This window comes from Abrus precatorius, unplaced genomic scaffold, assembly GCF_003935025.1.
Source record: "Abrus precatorius isolate BTA unplaced genomic scaffold, Abrus_2018 Scaffold1, whole genome shotgun sequence".
Taxonomy (NCBI): Eukaryota; Viridiplantae; Streptophyta; class Magnoliopsida; order Fabales; family Fabaceae; genus Abrus; species Abrus precatorius.
This window is the reverse complement of record NW_020874291.1, coordinates 5,743,297-5,757,007: the sequence shown is the minus strand read 5'-3', so window position 1 is coordinate 5,757,007 and position 13,711 is coordinate 5,743,297. Positions and strand designations below refer to the sequence as shown.

At 49.2% G+C, this 13,711-nt stretch overlaps 26 non-coding genes across 26 annotated transcripts; all 26 read left to right on the top strand.

Moving 5' to 3' along the window:
• The first annotated feature begins 5 nt into the window (after positions 1 to 5).
• Positions 6 to 124, top strand: LOC113859758. The gene has a single exon (XR_003503611.1). It is a non-coding gene; the product is annotated as a 5S ribosomal RNA (ribosomal RNA).
• A 378-nt stretch (positions 125 to 502) lies between these two features.
• LOC113859751 lies at positions 503 to 621 on the top strand. The gene has a single exon (XR_003503610.1). It is a non-coding gene; the product is annotated as a 5S ribosomal RNA (ribosomal RNA).
• A 378-nt stretch (positions 622 to 999) lies between these two features.
• Positions 1,000 to 1,118, top strand: LOC113859734. The gene has a single exon (XR_003503608.1). It is a non-coding gene; the product is annotated as a 5S ribosomal RNA (ribosomal RNA).
• A 378-nt stretch (positions 1,119 to 1,496) lies between these two features.
• LOC113859730 lies at positions 1,497 to 1,615 on the top strand. Its single transcript, XR_003503607.1, has one exon. It is a non-coding gene; the product is annotated as a 5S ribosomal RNA (ribosomal RNA).
• Positions 1,616 to 1,993: 378 nt separating this feature from the next.
• LOC113859722 lies at positions 1,994 to 2,112 on the top strand. The gene has a single exon (XR_003503606.1). It is a non-coding gene; the product is annotated as a 5S ribosomal RNA (ribosomal RNA).
• A 378-nt stretch (positions 2,113 to 2,490) lies between these two features.
• On the top strand, positions 2,491 to 2,609 carry LOC113859714. Its single transcript, XR_003503605.1, has one exon. It is a non-coding gene; the product is annotated as a 5S ribosomal RNA (ribosomal RNA).
• Positions 2,610 to 2,987: 378 nt separating this feature from the next.
• LOC113859709 lies at positions 2,988 to 3,106 on the top strand. Its single transcript, XR_003503604.1, has one exon. It is a non-coding gene; the product is annotated as a 5S ribosomal RNA (ribosomal RNA).
• Positions 3,107 to 3,484: 378 nt separating this feature from the next.
• Positions 3,485 to 3,603, top strand: LOC113859701. The gene has a single exon (XR_003503603.1). It is a non-coding gene; the product is annotated as a 5S ribosomal RNA (ribosomal RNA).
• Positions 3,604 to 3,981: 378 nt separating this feature from the next.
• LOC113859693 lies at positions 3,982 to 4,100 on the top strand. Its single transcript, XR_003503602.1, has one exon. It is a non-coding gene; the product is annotated as a 5S ribosomal RNA (ribosomal RNA).
• A 378-nt stretch (positions 4,101 to 4,478) lies between these two features.
• On the top strand, positions 4,479 to 4,597 carry LOC113859686. The gene has a single exon (XR_003503601.1). It is a non-coding gene; the product is annotated as a 5S ribosomal RNA (ribosomal RNA).
• A 378-nt stretch (positions 4,598 to 4,975) lies between these two features.
• On the top strand, positions 4,976 to 5,094 carry LOC113859679. Its single transcript, XR_003503600.1, has one exon. It is a non-coding gene; the product is annotated as a 5S ribosomal RNA (ribosomal RNA).
• Positions 5,095 to 5,472: 378 nt separating this feature from the next.
• On the top strand, positions 5,473 to 5,591 carry LOC113859671. Its single transcript, XR_003503599.1, has one exon. It is a non-coding gene; the product is annotated as a 5S ribosomal RNA (ribosomal RNA).
• Positions 5,592 to 5,969: 378 nt separating this feature from the next.
• On the top strand, positions 5,970 to 6,088 carry LOC113859658. The gene has a single exon (XR_003503597.1). It is a non-coding gene; the product is annotated as a 5S ribosomal RNA (ribosomal RNA).
• A 378-nt stretch (positions 6,089 to 6,466) lies between these two features.
• LOC113859654 lies at positions 6,467 to 6,585 on the top strand. The gene has a single exon (XR_003503596.1). It is a non-coding gene; the product is annotated as a 5S ribosomal RNA (ribosomal RNA).
• Positions 6,586 to 6,963: 378 nt separating this feature from the next.
• On the top strand, positions 6,964 to 7,082 carry LOC113859648. Its single transcript, XR_003503595.1, has one exon. It is a non-coding gene; the product is annotated as a 5S ribosomal RNA (ribosomal RNA).
• A 378-nt stretch (positions 7,083 to 7,460) lies between these two features.
• On the top strand, positions 7,461 to 7,579 carry LOC113859641. The gene has a single exon (XR_003503594.1). It is a non-coding gene; the product is annotated as a 5S ribosomal RNA (ribosomal RNA).
• Positions 7,580 to 7,957: 378 nt separating this feature from the next.
• On the top strand, positions 7,958 to 8,076 carry LOC113859634. Its single transcript, XR_003503593.1, has one exon. It is a non-coding gene; the product is annotated as a 5S ribosomal RNA (ribosomal RNA).
• Positions 8,077 to 8,454: 378 nt separating this feature from the next.
• Positions 8,455 to 8,573, top strand: LOC113859628. Its single transcript, XR_003503592.1, has one exon. It is a non-coding gene; the product is annotated as a 5S ribosomal RNA (ribosomal RNA).
• Positions 8,574 to 8,951: 378 nt separating this feature from the next.
• Positions 8,952 to 9,070, top strand: LOC113859622. Its single transcript, XR_003503591.1, has one exon. It is a non-coding gene; the product is annotated as a 5S ribosomal RNA (ribosomal RNA).
• A 378-nt stretch (positions 9,071 to 9,448) lies between these two features.
• LOC113859617 lies at positions 9,449 to 9,567 on the top strand. The gene has a single exon (XR_003503590.1). It is a non-coding gene; the product is annotated as a 5S ribosomal RNA (ribosomal RNA).
• Positions 9,568 to 9,944: 377 nt separating this feature from the next.
• LOC113859613 lies at positions 9,945 to 10,063 on the top strand. The gene has a single exon (XR_003503589.1). It is a non-coding gene; the product is annotated as a 5S ribosomal RNA (ribosomal RNA).
• Positions 10,064 to 10,441: 378 nt separating this feature from the next.
• Positions 10,442 to 10,560, top strand: LOC113859605. Its single transcript, XR_003503588.1, has one exon. It is a non-coding gene; the product is annotated as a 5S ribosomal RNA (ribosomal RNA).
• Positions 10,561 to 10,938: 378 nt separating this feature from the next.
• Positions 10,939 to 11,057, top strand: LOC113859595. Its single transcript, XR_003503586.1, has one exon. It is a non-coding gene; the product is annotated as a 5S ribosomal RNA (ribosomal RNA).
• A 378-nt stretch (positions 11,058 to 11,435) lies between these two features.
• LOC113859592 lies at positions 11,436 to 11,554 on the top strand. Its single transcript, XR_003503585.1, has one exon. It is a non-coding gene; the product is annotated as a 5S ribosomal RNA (ribosomal RNA).
• Positions 11,555 to 11,932: 378 nt separating this feature from the next.
• On the top strand, positions 11,933 to 12,051 carry LOC113859585. Its single transcript, XR_003503584.1, has one exon. It is a non-coding gene; the product is annotated as a 5S ribosomal RNA (ribosomal RNA).
• Positions 12,052 to 12,429: 378 nt separating this feature from the next.
• Positions 12,430 to 12,548, top strand: LOC113860606. Its single transcript, XR_003503981.1, has one exon. It is a non-coding gene; the product is annotated as a 5S ribosomal RNA (ribosomal RNA).
• The last annotated feature ends 1,163 nt before the right edge of the window (positions 12,549 to 13,711 follow it).

Genomic DNA, 13,711 nt, shown 5'->3' with positions numbered 1-13,711 from the left:
ATGTCAGGTGCGATCATACCAGCACTAATGCACCGGATCCCATCAGAACTCCGCAGTTAAGCGTGCTTGGGCGAGAGTAGTACTAGGATGGGTGACCTCCTGGGAAGTCCTCGTGTTGCACCTCTTTTTCCTCTTTCCTTTTTCCTATTTTAGCCATTTGGCGGTATCTGTGATTCTCAGCAGGATTGGCGGGAGTCTGGATTGGACAGATCCCGAAAAGTTATATGAAATAGACATATGATTTGCATAAATCCGAGTCCTGTGCTAAAAGTTATGTCCCTCCAGAGTTTACGACGCTAAATCCTCAGTTTTTCACCTCTTTCTACACCGATCGGCTCGGCCTTCCGCCCTCCCAGAATTGCGCGGTATTTATCGGTGAATTTGCGCAGGCGCATGGTTTGCCCTGATAACGGTAAATCCGTCTTGACTGTCTCGGTCGGTCCCGGTTGGAGCAAGCTTCGCCCTCGGCATTCATATAGGAGTTGATCGCGCAGAACATGTCAGGTGCGATCATACCAGCACTAATGCACCGGATCCCATCAGAACTCCGCAGTTAAGCGTGCTTGGGCGAGAGTAGTACTAGGATGGGTGACCTCCTGGGAAGTCCTCGTGTTGCACCTCTTTTTCCTCTTTCCTTTTTCCTATTTTAGCCATTTGGCGGTATCTGTGATTCTCAGCAGGATTGGCGGGAGTCTGGATTGGACAGATCCCGAAAAGTTATATGAAATAGACATATGATTTGCATAAATCCGAGTCCTGTGCTAAAAGTTATGTCCCTCCAGAGTTTACGACGCTAAATCCTCAGTTTTTCACCTCTTTCTACACCGATCGGCTCGGCCTTCCGCCCTCCCAGAATTGCGCGGTATTTATCGGTGAATTTGCGCAGGCGCATGGTTTGCCCTGATAACGGTAAATCCGTCTTGACTGTCTCGGTCGGTCCCGGTTGGAGCAAGCTTCGCCCTCGGCATTCATATAGGAGTTGATCGCGCAGAACATGTCAGGTGCGATCATACCAGCACTAATGCACCGGATCCCATCAGAACTCCGCAGTTAAGCGTGCTTGGGCGAGAGTAGTACTAGGATGGGTGACCTCCTGGGAAGTCCTCGTGTTGCACCTCTTTTTCCTCTTTCCTTTTTCCTATTTTAGCCATTTGGCGGTATCTGTGATTCTCAGCAGGATTGGCGGGAGTCTGGATTGGACAGATCCCGAAAAGTTATATGAAATAGACATATGATTTGCATAAATCCGAGTCCTGTGCTAAAAGTTATGTCCCTCCAGAGTTTACGACGCTAAATCCTCAGTTTTTCACCTCTTTCTACACCGATCGGCTCGGCCTTCCGCCCTCCCAGAATTGCGCGGTATTTATCGGTGAATTTGCGCAGGCGCATGGTTTGCCCTGATAACGGTAAATCCGTCTTGACTGTCTCGGTCGGTCCCGGTTGGAGCAAGCTTCGCCCTCGGCATTCATATAGGAGTTGATCGCGCAGAACATGTCAGGTGCGATCATACCAGCACTAATGCACCGGATCCCATCAGAACTCCGCAGTTAAGCGTGCTTGGGCGAGAGTAGTACTAGGATGGGTGACCTCCTGGGAAGTCCTCGTGTTGCACCTCTTTTTCCTCTTTCCTTTTTCCTATTTTAGCCATTTGGCGGTATCTGTGATTCTCAGCAGGATTGGCGGGAGTCTGGATTGGACAGATCCCGAAAAGTTATATGAAATAGACATATGATTTGCATAAATCCGAGTCCTGTGCTAAAAGTTATGTCCCTCCAGAGTTTACGACGCTAAATCCTCAGTTTTTCACCTCTTTCTACACCGATCGGCTCGGCCTTCCGCCCTCCCAGAATTGCGCGGTATTTATCGGTGAATTTGCGCAGGCGCATGGTTTGCCCTGATAACGGTAAATCCGTCTTGACTGTCTCGGTCGGTCCCGGTTGGAGCAAGCTTCGCCCTCGGCATTCATATAGGAGTTGATCGCGCAGAACATGTCAGGTGCGATCATACCAGCACTAATGCACCGGATCCCATCAGAACTCCGCAGTTAAGCGTGCTTGGGCGAGAGTAGTACTAGGATGGGTGACCTCCTGGGAAGTCCTCGTGTTGCACCTCTTTTTCCTCTTTCCTTTTTCCTATTTTAGCCATTTGGCGGTATCTGTGATTCTCAGCAGGATTGGCGGGAGTCTGGATTGGACAGATCCCGAAAAGTTATATGAAATAGACATATGATTTGCATAAATCCGAGTCCTGTGCTAAAAGTTATGTCCCTCCAGAGTTTACGACGCTAAATCCTCAGTTTTTCACCTCTTTCTACACCGATCGGCTCGGCCTTCCGCCCTCCCAGAATTGCGCGGTATTTATCGGTGAATTTGCGCAGGCGCATGGTTTGCCCTGATAACGGTAAATCCGTCTTGACTGTCTCGGTCGGTCCCGGTTGGAGCAAGCTTCGCCCTCGGCATTCATATAGGAGTTGATCGCGCAGAACATGTCAGGTGCGATCATACCAGCACTAATGCACCGGATCCCATCAGAACTCCGCAGTTAAGCGTGCTTGGGCGAGAGTAGTACTAGGATGGGTGACCTCCTGGGAAGTCCTCGTGTTGCACCTCTTTTTCCTCTTTCCTTTTTCCTATTTTAGCCATTTGGCGGTATCTGTGATTCTCAGCAGGATTGGCGGGAGTCTGGATTGGACAGATCCCGAAAAGTTATATGAAATAGACATATGATTTGCATAAATCCGAGTCCTGTGCTAAAAGTTATGTCCCTCCAGAGTTTACGACGCTAAATCCTCAGTTTTTCACCTCTTTCTACACCGATCGGCTCGGCCTTCCGCCCTCCCAGAATTGCGCGGTATTTATCGGTGAATTTGCGCAGGCGCATGGTTTGCCCTGATAACGGTAAATCCGTCTTGACTGTCTCGGTCGGTCCCGGTTGGAGCAAGCTTCGCCCTCGGCATTCATATAGGAGTTGATCGCGCAGAACATGTCAGGTGCGATCATACCAGCACTAATGCACCGGATCCCATCAGAACTCCGCAGTTAAGCGTGCTTGGGCGAGAGTAGTACTAGGATGGGTGACCTCCTGGGAAGTCCTCGTGTTGCACCTCTTTTTCCTCTTTCCTTTTTCCTATTTTAGCCATTTGGCGGTATCTGTGATTCTCAGCAGGATTGGCGGGAGTCTGGATTGGACAGATCCCGAAAAGTTATATGAAATAGACATATGATTTGCATAAATCCGAGTCCTGTGCTAAAAGTTATGTCCCTCCAGAGTTTACGACGCTAAATCCTCAGTTTTTCACCTCTTTCTACACCGATCGGCTCGGCCTTCCGCCCTCCCAGAATTGCGCGGTATTTATCGGTGAATTTGCGCAGGCGCATGGTTTGCCCTGATAACGGTAAATCCGTCTTGACTGTCTCGGTCGGTCCCGGTTGGAGCAAGCTTCGCCCTCGGCATTCATATAGGAGTTGATCGCGCAGAACATGTCAGGTGCGATCATACCAGCACTAATGCACCGGATCCCATCAGAACTCCGCAGTTAAGCGTGCTTGGGCGAGAGTAGTACTAGGATGGGTGACCTCCTGGGAAGTCCTCGTGTTGCACCTCTTTTTCCTCTTTCCTTTTTCCTATTTTAGCCATTTGGCGGTATCTGTGATTCTCAGCAGGATTGGCGGGAGTCTGGATTGGACAGATCCCGAAAAGTTATATGAAATAGACATATGATTTGCATAAATCCGAGTCCTGTGCTAAAAGTTATGTCCCTCCAGAGTTTACGACGCTAAATCCTCAGTTTTTCACCTCTTTCTACACCGATCGGCTCGGCCTTCCGCCCTCCCAGAATTGCGCGGTATTTATCGGTGAATTTGCGCAGGCGCATGGTTTGCCCTGATAACGGTAAATCCGTCTTGACTGTCTCGGTCGGTCCCGGTTGGAGCAAGCTTCGCCCTCGGCATTCATATAGGAGTTGATCGCGCAGAACATGTCAGGTGCGATCATACCAGCACTAATGCACCGGATCCCATCAGAACTCCGCAGTTAAGCGTGCTTGGGCGAGAGTAGTACTAGGATGGGTGACCTCCTGGGAAGTCCTCGTGTTGCACCTCTTTTTCCTCTTTCCTTTTTCCTATTTTAGCCATTTGGCGGTATCTGTGATTCTCAGCAGGATTGGCGGGAGTCTGGATTGGACAGATCCCGAAAAGTTATATGAAATAGACATATGATTTGCATAAATCCGAGTCCTGTGCTAAAAGTTATGTCCCTCCAGAGTTTACGACGCTAAATCCTCAGTTTTTCACCTCTTTCTACACCGATCGGCTCGGCCTTCCGCCCTCCCAGAATTGCGCGGTATTTATCGGTGAATTTGCGCAGGCGCATGGTTTGCCCTGATAACGGTAAATCCGTCTTGACTGTCTCGGTCGGTCCCGGTTGGAGCAAGCTTCGCCCTCGGCATTCATATAGGAGTTGATCGCGCAGAACATGTCAGGTGCGATCATACCAGCACTAATGCACCGGATCCCATCAGAACTCCGCAGTTAAGCGTGCTTGGGCGAGAGTAGTACTAGGATGGGTGACCTCCTGGGAAGTCCTCGTGTTGCACCTCTTTTTCCTCTTTCCTTTTTCCTATTTTAGCCATTTGGCGGTATCTGTGATTCTCAGCAGGATTGGCGGGAGTCTGGATTGGACAGATCCCGAAAAGTTATATGAAATAGACATATGATTTGCATAAATCCGAGTCCTGTGCTAAAAGTTATGTCCCTCCAGAGTTTACGACGCTAAATCCTCAGTTTTTCACCTCTTTCTACACCGATCGGCTCGGCCTTCCGCCCTCCCAGAATTGCGCGGTATTTATCGGTGAATTTGCGCAGGCGCATGGTTTGCCCTGATAACGGTAAATCCGTCTTGACTGTCTCGGTCGGTCCCGGTTGGAGCAAGCTTCGCCCTCGGCATTCATATAGGAGTTGATCGCGCAGAACATGTCAGGTGCGATCATACCAGCACTAATGCACCGGATCCCATCAGAACTCCGCAGTTAAGCGTGCTTGGGCGAGAGTAGTACTAGGATGGGTGACCTCCTGGGAAGTCCTCGTGTTGCACCTCTTTTTCCTCTTTCCTTTTTCCTATTTTAGCCATTTGGCGGTATCTGTGATTCTCAGCAGGATTGGCGGGAGTCTGGATTGGACAGATCCCGAAAAGTTATATGAAATAGACATATGATTTGCATAAATCCGAGTCCTGTGCTAAAAGTTATGTCCCTCCAGAGTTTACGACGCTAAATCCTCAGTTTTTCACCTCTTTCTACACCGATCGGCTCGGCCTTCCGCCCTCCCAGAATTGCGCGGTATTTATCGGTGAATTTGCGCAGGCGCATGGTTTGCCCTGATAACGGTAAATCCGTCTTGACTGTCTCGGTCGGTCCCGGTTGGAGCAAGCTTCGCCCTCGGCATTCATATAGGAGTTGATCGCGCAGAACATGTCAGGTGCGATCATACCAGCACTAATGCACCGGATCCCATCAGAACTCCGCAGTTAAGCGTGCTTGGGCGAGAGTAGTACTAGGATGGGTGACCTCCTGGGAAGTCCTCGTGTTGCACCTCTTTTTCCTCTTTCCTTTTTCCTATTTTAGCCATTTGGCGGTATCTGTGATTCTCAGCAGGATTGGCGGGAGTCTGGATTGGACAGATCCCGAAAAGTTATATGAAATAGACATATGATTTGCATAAATCCGAGTCCTGTGCTAAAAGTTATGTCCCTCCAGAGTTTACGACGCTAAATCCTCAGTTTTTCACCTCTTTCTACACCGATCGGCTCGGCCTTCCGCCCTCCCAGAATTGCGCGGTATTTATCGGTGAATTTGCGCAGGCGCATGGTTTGCCCTGATAACGGTAAATCCGTCTTGACTGTCTCGGTCGGTCCCGGTTGGAGCAAGCTTCGCCCTCGGCATTCATATAGGAGTTGATCGCGCAGAACATGTCAGGTGCGATCATACCAGCACTAATGCACCGGATCCCATCAGAACTCCGCAGTTAAGCGTGCTTGGGCGAGAGTAGTACTAGGATGGGTGACCTCCTGGGAAGTCCTCGTGTTGCACCTCTTTTTCCTCTTTCCTTTTTCCTATTTTAGCCATTTGGCGGTATCTGTGATTCTCAGCAGGATTGGCGGGAGTCTGGATTGGACAGATCCCGAAAAGTTATATGAAATAGACATATGATTTGCATAAATCCGAGTCCTGTGCTAAAAGTTATGTCCCTCCAGAGTTTACGACGCTAAATCCTCAGTTTTTCACCTCTTTCTACACCGATCGGCTCGGCCTTCCGCCCTCCCAGAATTGCGCGGTATTTATCGGTGAATTTGCGCAGGCGCATGGTTTGCCCTGATAACGGTAAATCCGTCTTGACTGTCTCGGTCGGTCCCGGTTGGAGCAAGCTTCGCCCTCGGCATTCATATAGGAGTTGATCGCGCAGAACATGTCAGGTGCGATCATACCAGCACTAATGCACCGGATCCCATCAGAACTCCGCAGTTAAGCGTGCTTGGGCGAGAGTAGTACTAGGATGGGTGACCTCCTGGGAAGTCCTCGTGTTGCACCTCTTTTTCCTCTTTCCTTTTTCCTATTTTAGCCATTTGGCGGTATCTGTGATTCTCAGCAGGATTGGCGGGAGTCTGGATTGGACAGATCCCGAAAAGTTATATGAAATAGACATATGATTTGCATAAATCCGAGTCCTGTGCTAAAAGTTATGTCCCTCCAGAGTTTACGACGCTAAATCCTCAGTTTTTCACCTCTTTCTACACCGATCGGCTCGGCCTTCCGCCCTCCCAGAATTGCGCGGTATTTATCGGTGAATTTGCGCAGGCGCATGGTTTGCCCTGATAACGGTAAATCCGTCTTGACTGTCTCGGTCGGTCCCGGTTGGAGCAAGCTTCGCCCTCGGCATTCATATAGGAGTTGATCGCGCAGAACATGTCAGGTGCGATCATACCAGCACTAATGCACCGGATCCCATCAGAACTCCGCAGTTAAGCGTGCTTGGGCGAGAGTAGTACTAGGATGGGTGACCTCCTGGGAAGTCCTCGTGTTGCACCTCTTTTTCCTCTTTCCTTTTTCCTATTTTAGCCATTTGGCGGTATCTGTGATTCTCAGCAGGATTGGCGGGAGTCTGGATTGGACAGATCCCGAAAAGTTATATGAAATAGACATATGATTTGCATAAATCCGAGTCCTGTGCTAAAAGTTATGTCCCTCCAGAGTTTACGACGCTAAATCCTCAGTTTTTCACCTCTTTCTACACCGATCGGCTCGGCCTTCCGCCCTCCCAGAATTGCGCGGTATTTATCGGTGAATTTGCGCAGGCGCATGGTTTGCCCTGATAACGGTAAATCCGTCTTGACTGTCTCGGTCGGTCCCGGTTGGAGCAAGCTTCGCCCTCGGCATTCATATAGGAGTTGATCGCGCAGAACATGTCAGGTGCGATCATACCAGCACTAATGCACCGGATCCCATCAGAACTCCGCAGTTAAGCGTGCTTGGGCGAGAGTAGTACTAGGATGGGTGACCTCCTGGGAAGTCCTCGTGTTGCACCTCTTTTTCCTCTTTCCTTTTTCCTATTTTAGCCATTTGGCGGTATCTGTGATTCTCAGCAGGATTGGCGGGAGTCTGGATTGGACAGATCCCGAAAAGTTATATGAAATAGACATATGATTTGCATAAATCCGAGTCCTGTGCTAAAAGTTATGTCCCTCCAGAGTTTACGACGCTAAATCCTCAGTTTTTCACCTCTTTCTACACCGATCGGCTCGGCCTTCCGCCCTCCCAGAATTGCGCGGTATTTATCGGTGAATTTGCGCAGGCGCATGGTTTGCCCTGATAACGGTAAATCCGTCTTGACTGTCTCGGTCGGTCCCGGTTGGAGCAAGCTTCGCCCTCGGCATTCATATAGGAGTTGATCGCGCAGAACATGTCAGGTGCGATCATACCAGCACTAATGCACCGGATCCCATCAGAACTCCGCAGTTAAGCGTGCTTGGGCGAGAGTAGTACTAGGATGGGTGACCTCCTGGGAAGTCCTCGTGTTGCACCTCTTTTTCCTCTTTCCTTTTTCCTATTTTAGCCATTTGGCGGTATCTGTGATTCTCAGCAGGATTGGCGGGAGTCTGGATTGGACAGATCCCGAAAAGTTATATGAAATAGACATATGATTTGCATAAATCCGAGTCCTGTGCTAAAAGTTATGTCCCTCCAGAGTTTACGACGCTAAATCCTCAGTTTTTCACCTCTTTCTACACCGATCGGCTCGGCCTTCCGCCCTCCCAGAATTGCGCGGTATTTATCGGTGAATTTGCGCAGGCGCATGGTTTGCCCTGATAACGGTAAATCCGTCTTGACTGTCTCGGTCGGTCCCGGTTGGAGCAAGCTTCGCCCTCGGCATTCATATAGGAGTTGATCGCGCAGAACATGTCAGGTGCGATCATACCAGCACTAATGCACCGGATCCCATCAGAACTCCGCAGTTAAGCGTGCTTGGGCGAGAGTAGTACTAGGATGGGTGACCTCCTGGGAAGTCCTCGTGTTGCACCTCTTTTTCCTCTTTCCTTTTTCCTATTTTAGCCATTTGGCGGTATCTGTGATTCTCAGCAGGATTGGCGGGAGTCTGGATTGGACAGATCCCGAAAAGTTATATGAAATAGACATATGATTTGCATAAATCCGAGTCCTGTGCTAAAAGTTATGTCCCTCCAGAGTTTACGACGCTAAATCCTCAGTTTTTCACCTCTTTCTACACCGATCGGCTCGGCCTTCCGCCCTCCCAGAATTGCGCGGTATTTATCGGTGAATTTGCGCAGGCGCATGGTTTGCCCTGATAACGGTAAATCCGTCTTGACTGTCTCGGTCGGTCCCGGTTGGAGCAAGCTTCGCCCTCGGCATTCATATAGGAGTTGATCGCGCAGAACATGTCAGGTGCGATCATACCAGCACTAATGCACCGGATCCCATCAGAACTCCGCAGTTAAGCGTGCTTGGGCGAGAGTAGTACTAGGATGGGTGACCTCCTGGGAAGTCCTCGTGTTGCACCTCTTTTTCCTCTTTCCTTTTTCCTATTTTAGCCATTTGGCGGTATCTGTGATTCTCAGCAGGATTGGCGGGAGTCTGGATTGGACAGATCCCGAAAAGTTATATGAAATAGACATATGATTTGCATAAATCCGAGTCCTGTGCTAAAAGTTATGTCCCTCCAGAGTTTACGACGCTAAATCCTCAGTTTTTCACCTCTTTCTACACCGATCGGCTCGGCCTTCCGCCCTCCCAGAATTGCGCGGTATTTATCGGTGAATTTGCGCAGGCGCATGGTTTGCCCTGATAACGGTAAATCCGTCTTGACTGTCTCGGTCGGTCCCGGTTGGAGCAAGCTTCGCCCTCGGCATTCATATAGGAGTTGATCGCGCAGAACATGTCAGGTGCGATCATACCAGCACTAATGCACCGGATCCCATCAGAACTCCGCAGTTAAGCGTGCTTGGGCGAGAGTAGTACTAGGATGGGTGACCTCCTGGGAAGTCCTCGTGTTGCACCTCTTTTTCCTCTTTCCTTTTTCCTATTTTAGCCATTTGGCGGTATCTGTGATTCTCAGCAGGATTGGCGGGAGTCTGGATTGGACAGATCCGAAAAGTTATATGAAATAGACATATGATTTGCATAAATCCGAGTCCTGTGCTAAAAGTTATGTCCCTCCAGAGTTTACGACGCTAAATCCTCAGTTTTTCACCTCTTTCTACACCGATCGGCTCGGCCTTCCGCCCTCCCAGAATTGCGCGGTATTTATCGGTGAATTTGCGCAGGCGCATGGTTTGCCCTGATAACGGTAAATCCGTCTTGACTGTCTCGGTCGGTCCCGGTTGGAGCAAGCTTCGCCCTCGGCATTCATATAGGAGTTGATCGCGCAGAACATGTCAGGTGCGATCATACCAGCACTAATGCACCGGATCCCATCAGAACTCCGCAGTTAAGCGTGCTTGGGCGAGAGTAGTACTAGGATGGGTGACCTCCTGGGAAGTCCTCGTGTTGCACCTCTTTTTCCTCTTTCCTTTTTCCTATTTTAGCCATTTGGCGGTATCTGTGATTCTCAGCAGGATTGGCGGGAGTCTGGATTGGACAGATCCCGAAAAGTTATATGAAATAGACATATGATTTGCATAAATCCGAGTCCTGTGCTAAAAGTTATGTCCCTCCAGAGTTTACGACGCTAAATCCTCAGTTTTTCACCTCTTTCTACACCGATCGGCTCGGCCTTCCGCCCTCCCAGAATTGCGCGGTATTTATCGGTGAATTTGCGCAGGCGCATGGTTTGCCCTGATAACGGTAAATCCGTCTTGACTGTCTCGGTCGGTCCCGGTTGGAGCAAGCTTCGCCCTCGGCATTCATATAGGAGTTGATCGCGCAGAACATGTCAGGTGCGATCATACCAGCACTAATGCACCGGATCCCATCAGAACTCCGCAGTTAAGCGTGCTTGGGCGAGAGTAGTACTAGGATGGGTGACCTCCTGGGAAGTCCTCGTGTTGCACCTCTTTTTCCTCTTTCCTTTTTCCTATTTTAGCCATTTGGCGGTATCTGTGATTCTCAGCAGGATTGGCGGGAGTCTGGATTGGACAGATCCCGAAAAGTTATATGAAATAGACATATGATTTGCATAAATCCGAGTCCTGTGCTAAAAGTTATGTCCCTCCAGAGTTTACGACGCTAAATCCTCAGTTTTTCACCTCTTTCTACACCGATCGGCTCGGCCTTCCGCCCTCCCAGAATTGCGCGGTATTTATCGGTGAATTTGCGCAGGCGCATGGTTTGCCCTGATAACGGTAAATCCGTCTTGACTGTCTCGGTCGGTCCCGGTTGGAGCAAGCTTCGCCCTCGGCATTCATATAGGAGTTGATCGCGCAGAACATGTCAGGTGCGATCATACCAGCACTAATGCACCGGATCCCATCAGAACTCCGCAGTTAAGCGTGCTTGGGCGAGAGTAGTACTAGGATGGGTGACCTCCTGGGAAGTCCTCGTGTTGCACCTCTTTTTCCTCTTTCCTTTTTCCTATTTTAGCCATTTGGCGGTATCTGTGATTCTCAGCAGGATTGGCGGGAGTCTGGATTGGACAGATCCCGAAAAGTTATATGAAATAGACATATGATTTGCATAAATCCGAGTCCTGTGCTAAAAGTTATGTCCCTCCAGAGTTTACGACGCTAAATCCTCAGTTTTTCACCTCTTTCTACACCGATCGGCTCGGCCTTCCGCCCTCCCAGAATTGCGCGGTATTTATCGGTGAATTTGCGCAGGCGCATGGTTTGCCCTGATAACGGTAAATCCGTCTTGACTGTCTCGGTCGGTCCCGGTTGGAGCAAGCTTCGCCCTCGGCATTCATATAGGAGTTGATCGCGCAGAACATGTCAGGTGCGATCATACCAGCACTAATGCACCGGATCCCATCAGAACTCCGCAGTTAAGCGTGCTTGGGCGAGAGTAGTACTAGGATGGGTGACCTCCTGGGAAGTCCTCGTGTTGCACCTCTTTTTCCTCTTTCCTTTTTCCTATTTTAGCCATTTGGCGGTATCTGTGATTCTCAGCAGGATTGGCGGGAGTCTGGATTGGACAGATCCCGAAAAGTTATATGAAATAGACATATGATTTGCATAAATCCGAGTCCTGTGCTAAAAGTTATGTCCCTCCAGAGTTTACGACGCTAAATCCTCAGTTTTTCACCTCTTTCTACACCGATCGGCTCGGCCTTCCGCCCTCCCAGAATTGCGCGGTATTTATCGGTGAATTTGCGCAGGCGCATGGTTTGCCCTGATAACGGTAAATCCGTCTTGACTGTCTCGGTCGGTCCCGGTTGGAGCAAGCTTCGCCCTCGGCATTCATATAGGAGTTGATCGCGCAGAACATGTCAGGTGCGATCATACCAGCACTAATGCACCGGATCCCATCAGAACTCCGCAGTTAAGCGTGCTTGGGCGAGAGTAGTACTAGGATGGGTGACCTCCTGGGAAGTCCTCGTGTTGCACCTCTTTTTCCTCTTTCCTTTTTCCTATTTTAGCCATTTGGCGGTATCTGTGATTCTCAGCAGGATTGGCGGGAGTCTGGATTGGACAGATCCCGAAAAGTTATATGAAATAGACATATGATTTGCATAAATCCGAGTCCTGTGCTAAAAGTTATGTCCCTCCAGAGTTTACGACGCTAAATCCTCAGTTTTTCACCTCTTTCTACACCGATCGGCTCGGCCTTCCGCCCTCCCAGAATTGCGCGGTATTTATCGGTGAATTTGCGCAGGCGCATGGTTTGCCCTGATAACGGTAAATCCGTCTTGACTGTCTCGGTCGGTCCCGGTTGGAGCAAGCTTCGCCCTCGGCATTCATATAGGAGTTGATCGCGCAGAACATGTCAGGTGCGATCATACCAGCACTAATGCACCGGATCCCATCAGAACTCCGCAGCTAAGCGTGCTTGGGCGAGAGTAGTACTAGGATGGGTGACCTCCTGGGAAGTCCTCGTGTTGCACCTCTTTTTCCTCTTTCCTTTTTCCTATTTTAGCCATTTGGCGGTATCTGTGATTCTCAGCAGGATTGGCGGGAGTCTGGATTGGACAGATCTCGAAAAGTTATATGAAATAGACATATGATTTGCATAAATCCGAGTCCTGTGCTAAAAGTTATGTCCCTCCAGAGTTTACGACGCTAAATCCTCAGTTTTTCACCTCTTTCTACACCGATCGGCTCGGCCTTCCGCCCTCCCAGAATTGCGCGGTATTTATCGGTGAATTTGCGCAGGCGCATGGTTTGCCCTGATAACGGTAAATCCGTCTTGACTGTCTCGGTCGGTCCCGGTTGGAGCAAGCTTCGCCCTCGGCATTCATATAGGAGTTGGTAAAGATTCCTCTTGATTAATCAAATGAATTTCCATTCAAAGATTGCATGAAAAACAGAATTAACAACTCAATTAATCCAAGAACTTAAAGTTCAGAAGATAAAGTCGAATCAATACATCAATTCGAGTTCCATAAACCCCTAACATGGGAAATTAAGCACACATTGCAATAAAAACAGAGAAAGAAGAAGAAGAAGAATGCAGAGCAGCCATGGCCACGAGCTCCAAGATCCCTCTTCTTGGAGCTTCAAGCTTCGACCCCAATCTTCTCTCCACTCTCTCTCAACAAGAATCTAACTAACAAAACAGAAAATGAGCAAAAGACCCCCAGTTTCGCGCTTCAATCATGTATTTATAGAAACCCCAGTTCTGTGCATTGTCACTTTTCTTCACAAAGTAACCACACAGAAGCTTTATGTAGTGGCGCGTGTTCACTTTCAAGAGCAAGAGTAACAACGCGCAACTTGCAGAGTTGAAGGCTTCTCTGGAACATTCACTTTAATTCATAATAGTGGCAACGCAGGAGGTCGAGGGCTGCGCGTGATCACTTTTGTGAGTAATAGTAACCACGCGCAAGCTGTCCTGATACAAGTGCCTCTGGAACGCTCACTTTCATTGGCGAAAGTGATAACGCACACTGGCAACGCTCACTCTTGTAAATAAAAGTGATTACGCACAGGCTCCTCTTCTCATTTAGGCTCTGGAATGATCACTTTCACTAACAATAATGATCACGCCCAGCCTGCATCCCATAATTCTTGTATTTTGGAGTCCAACATTGCCATTCTTCCTCTTCCTTTC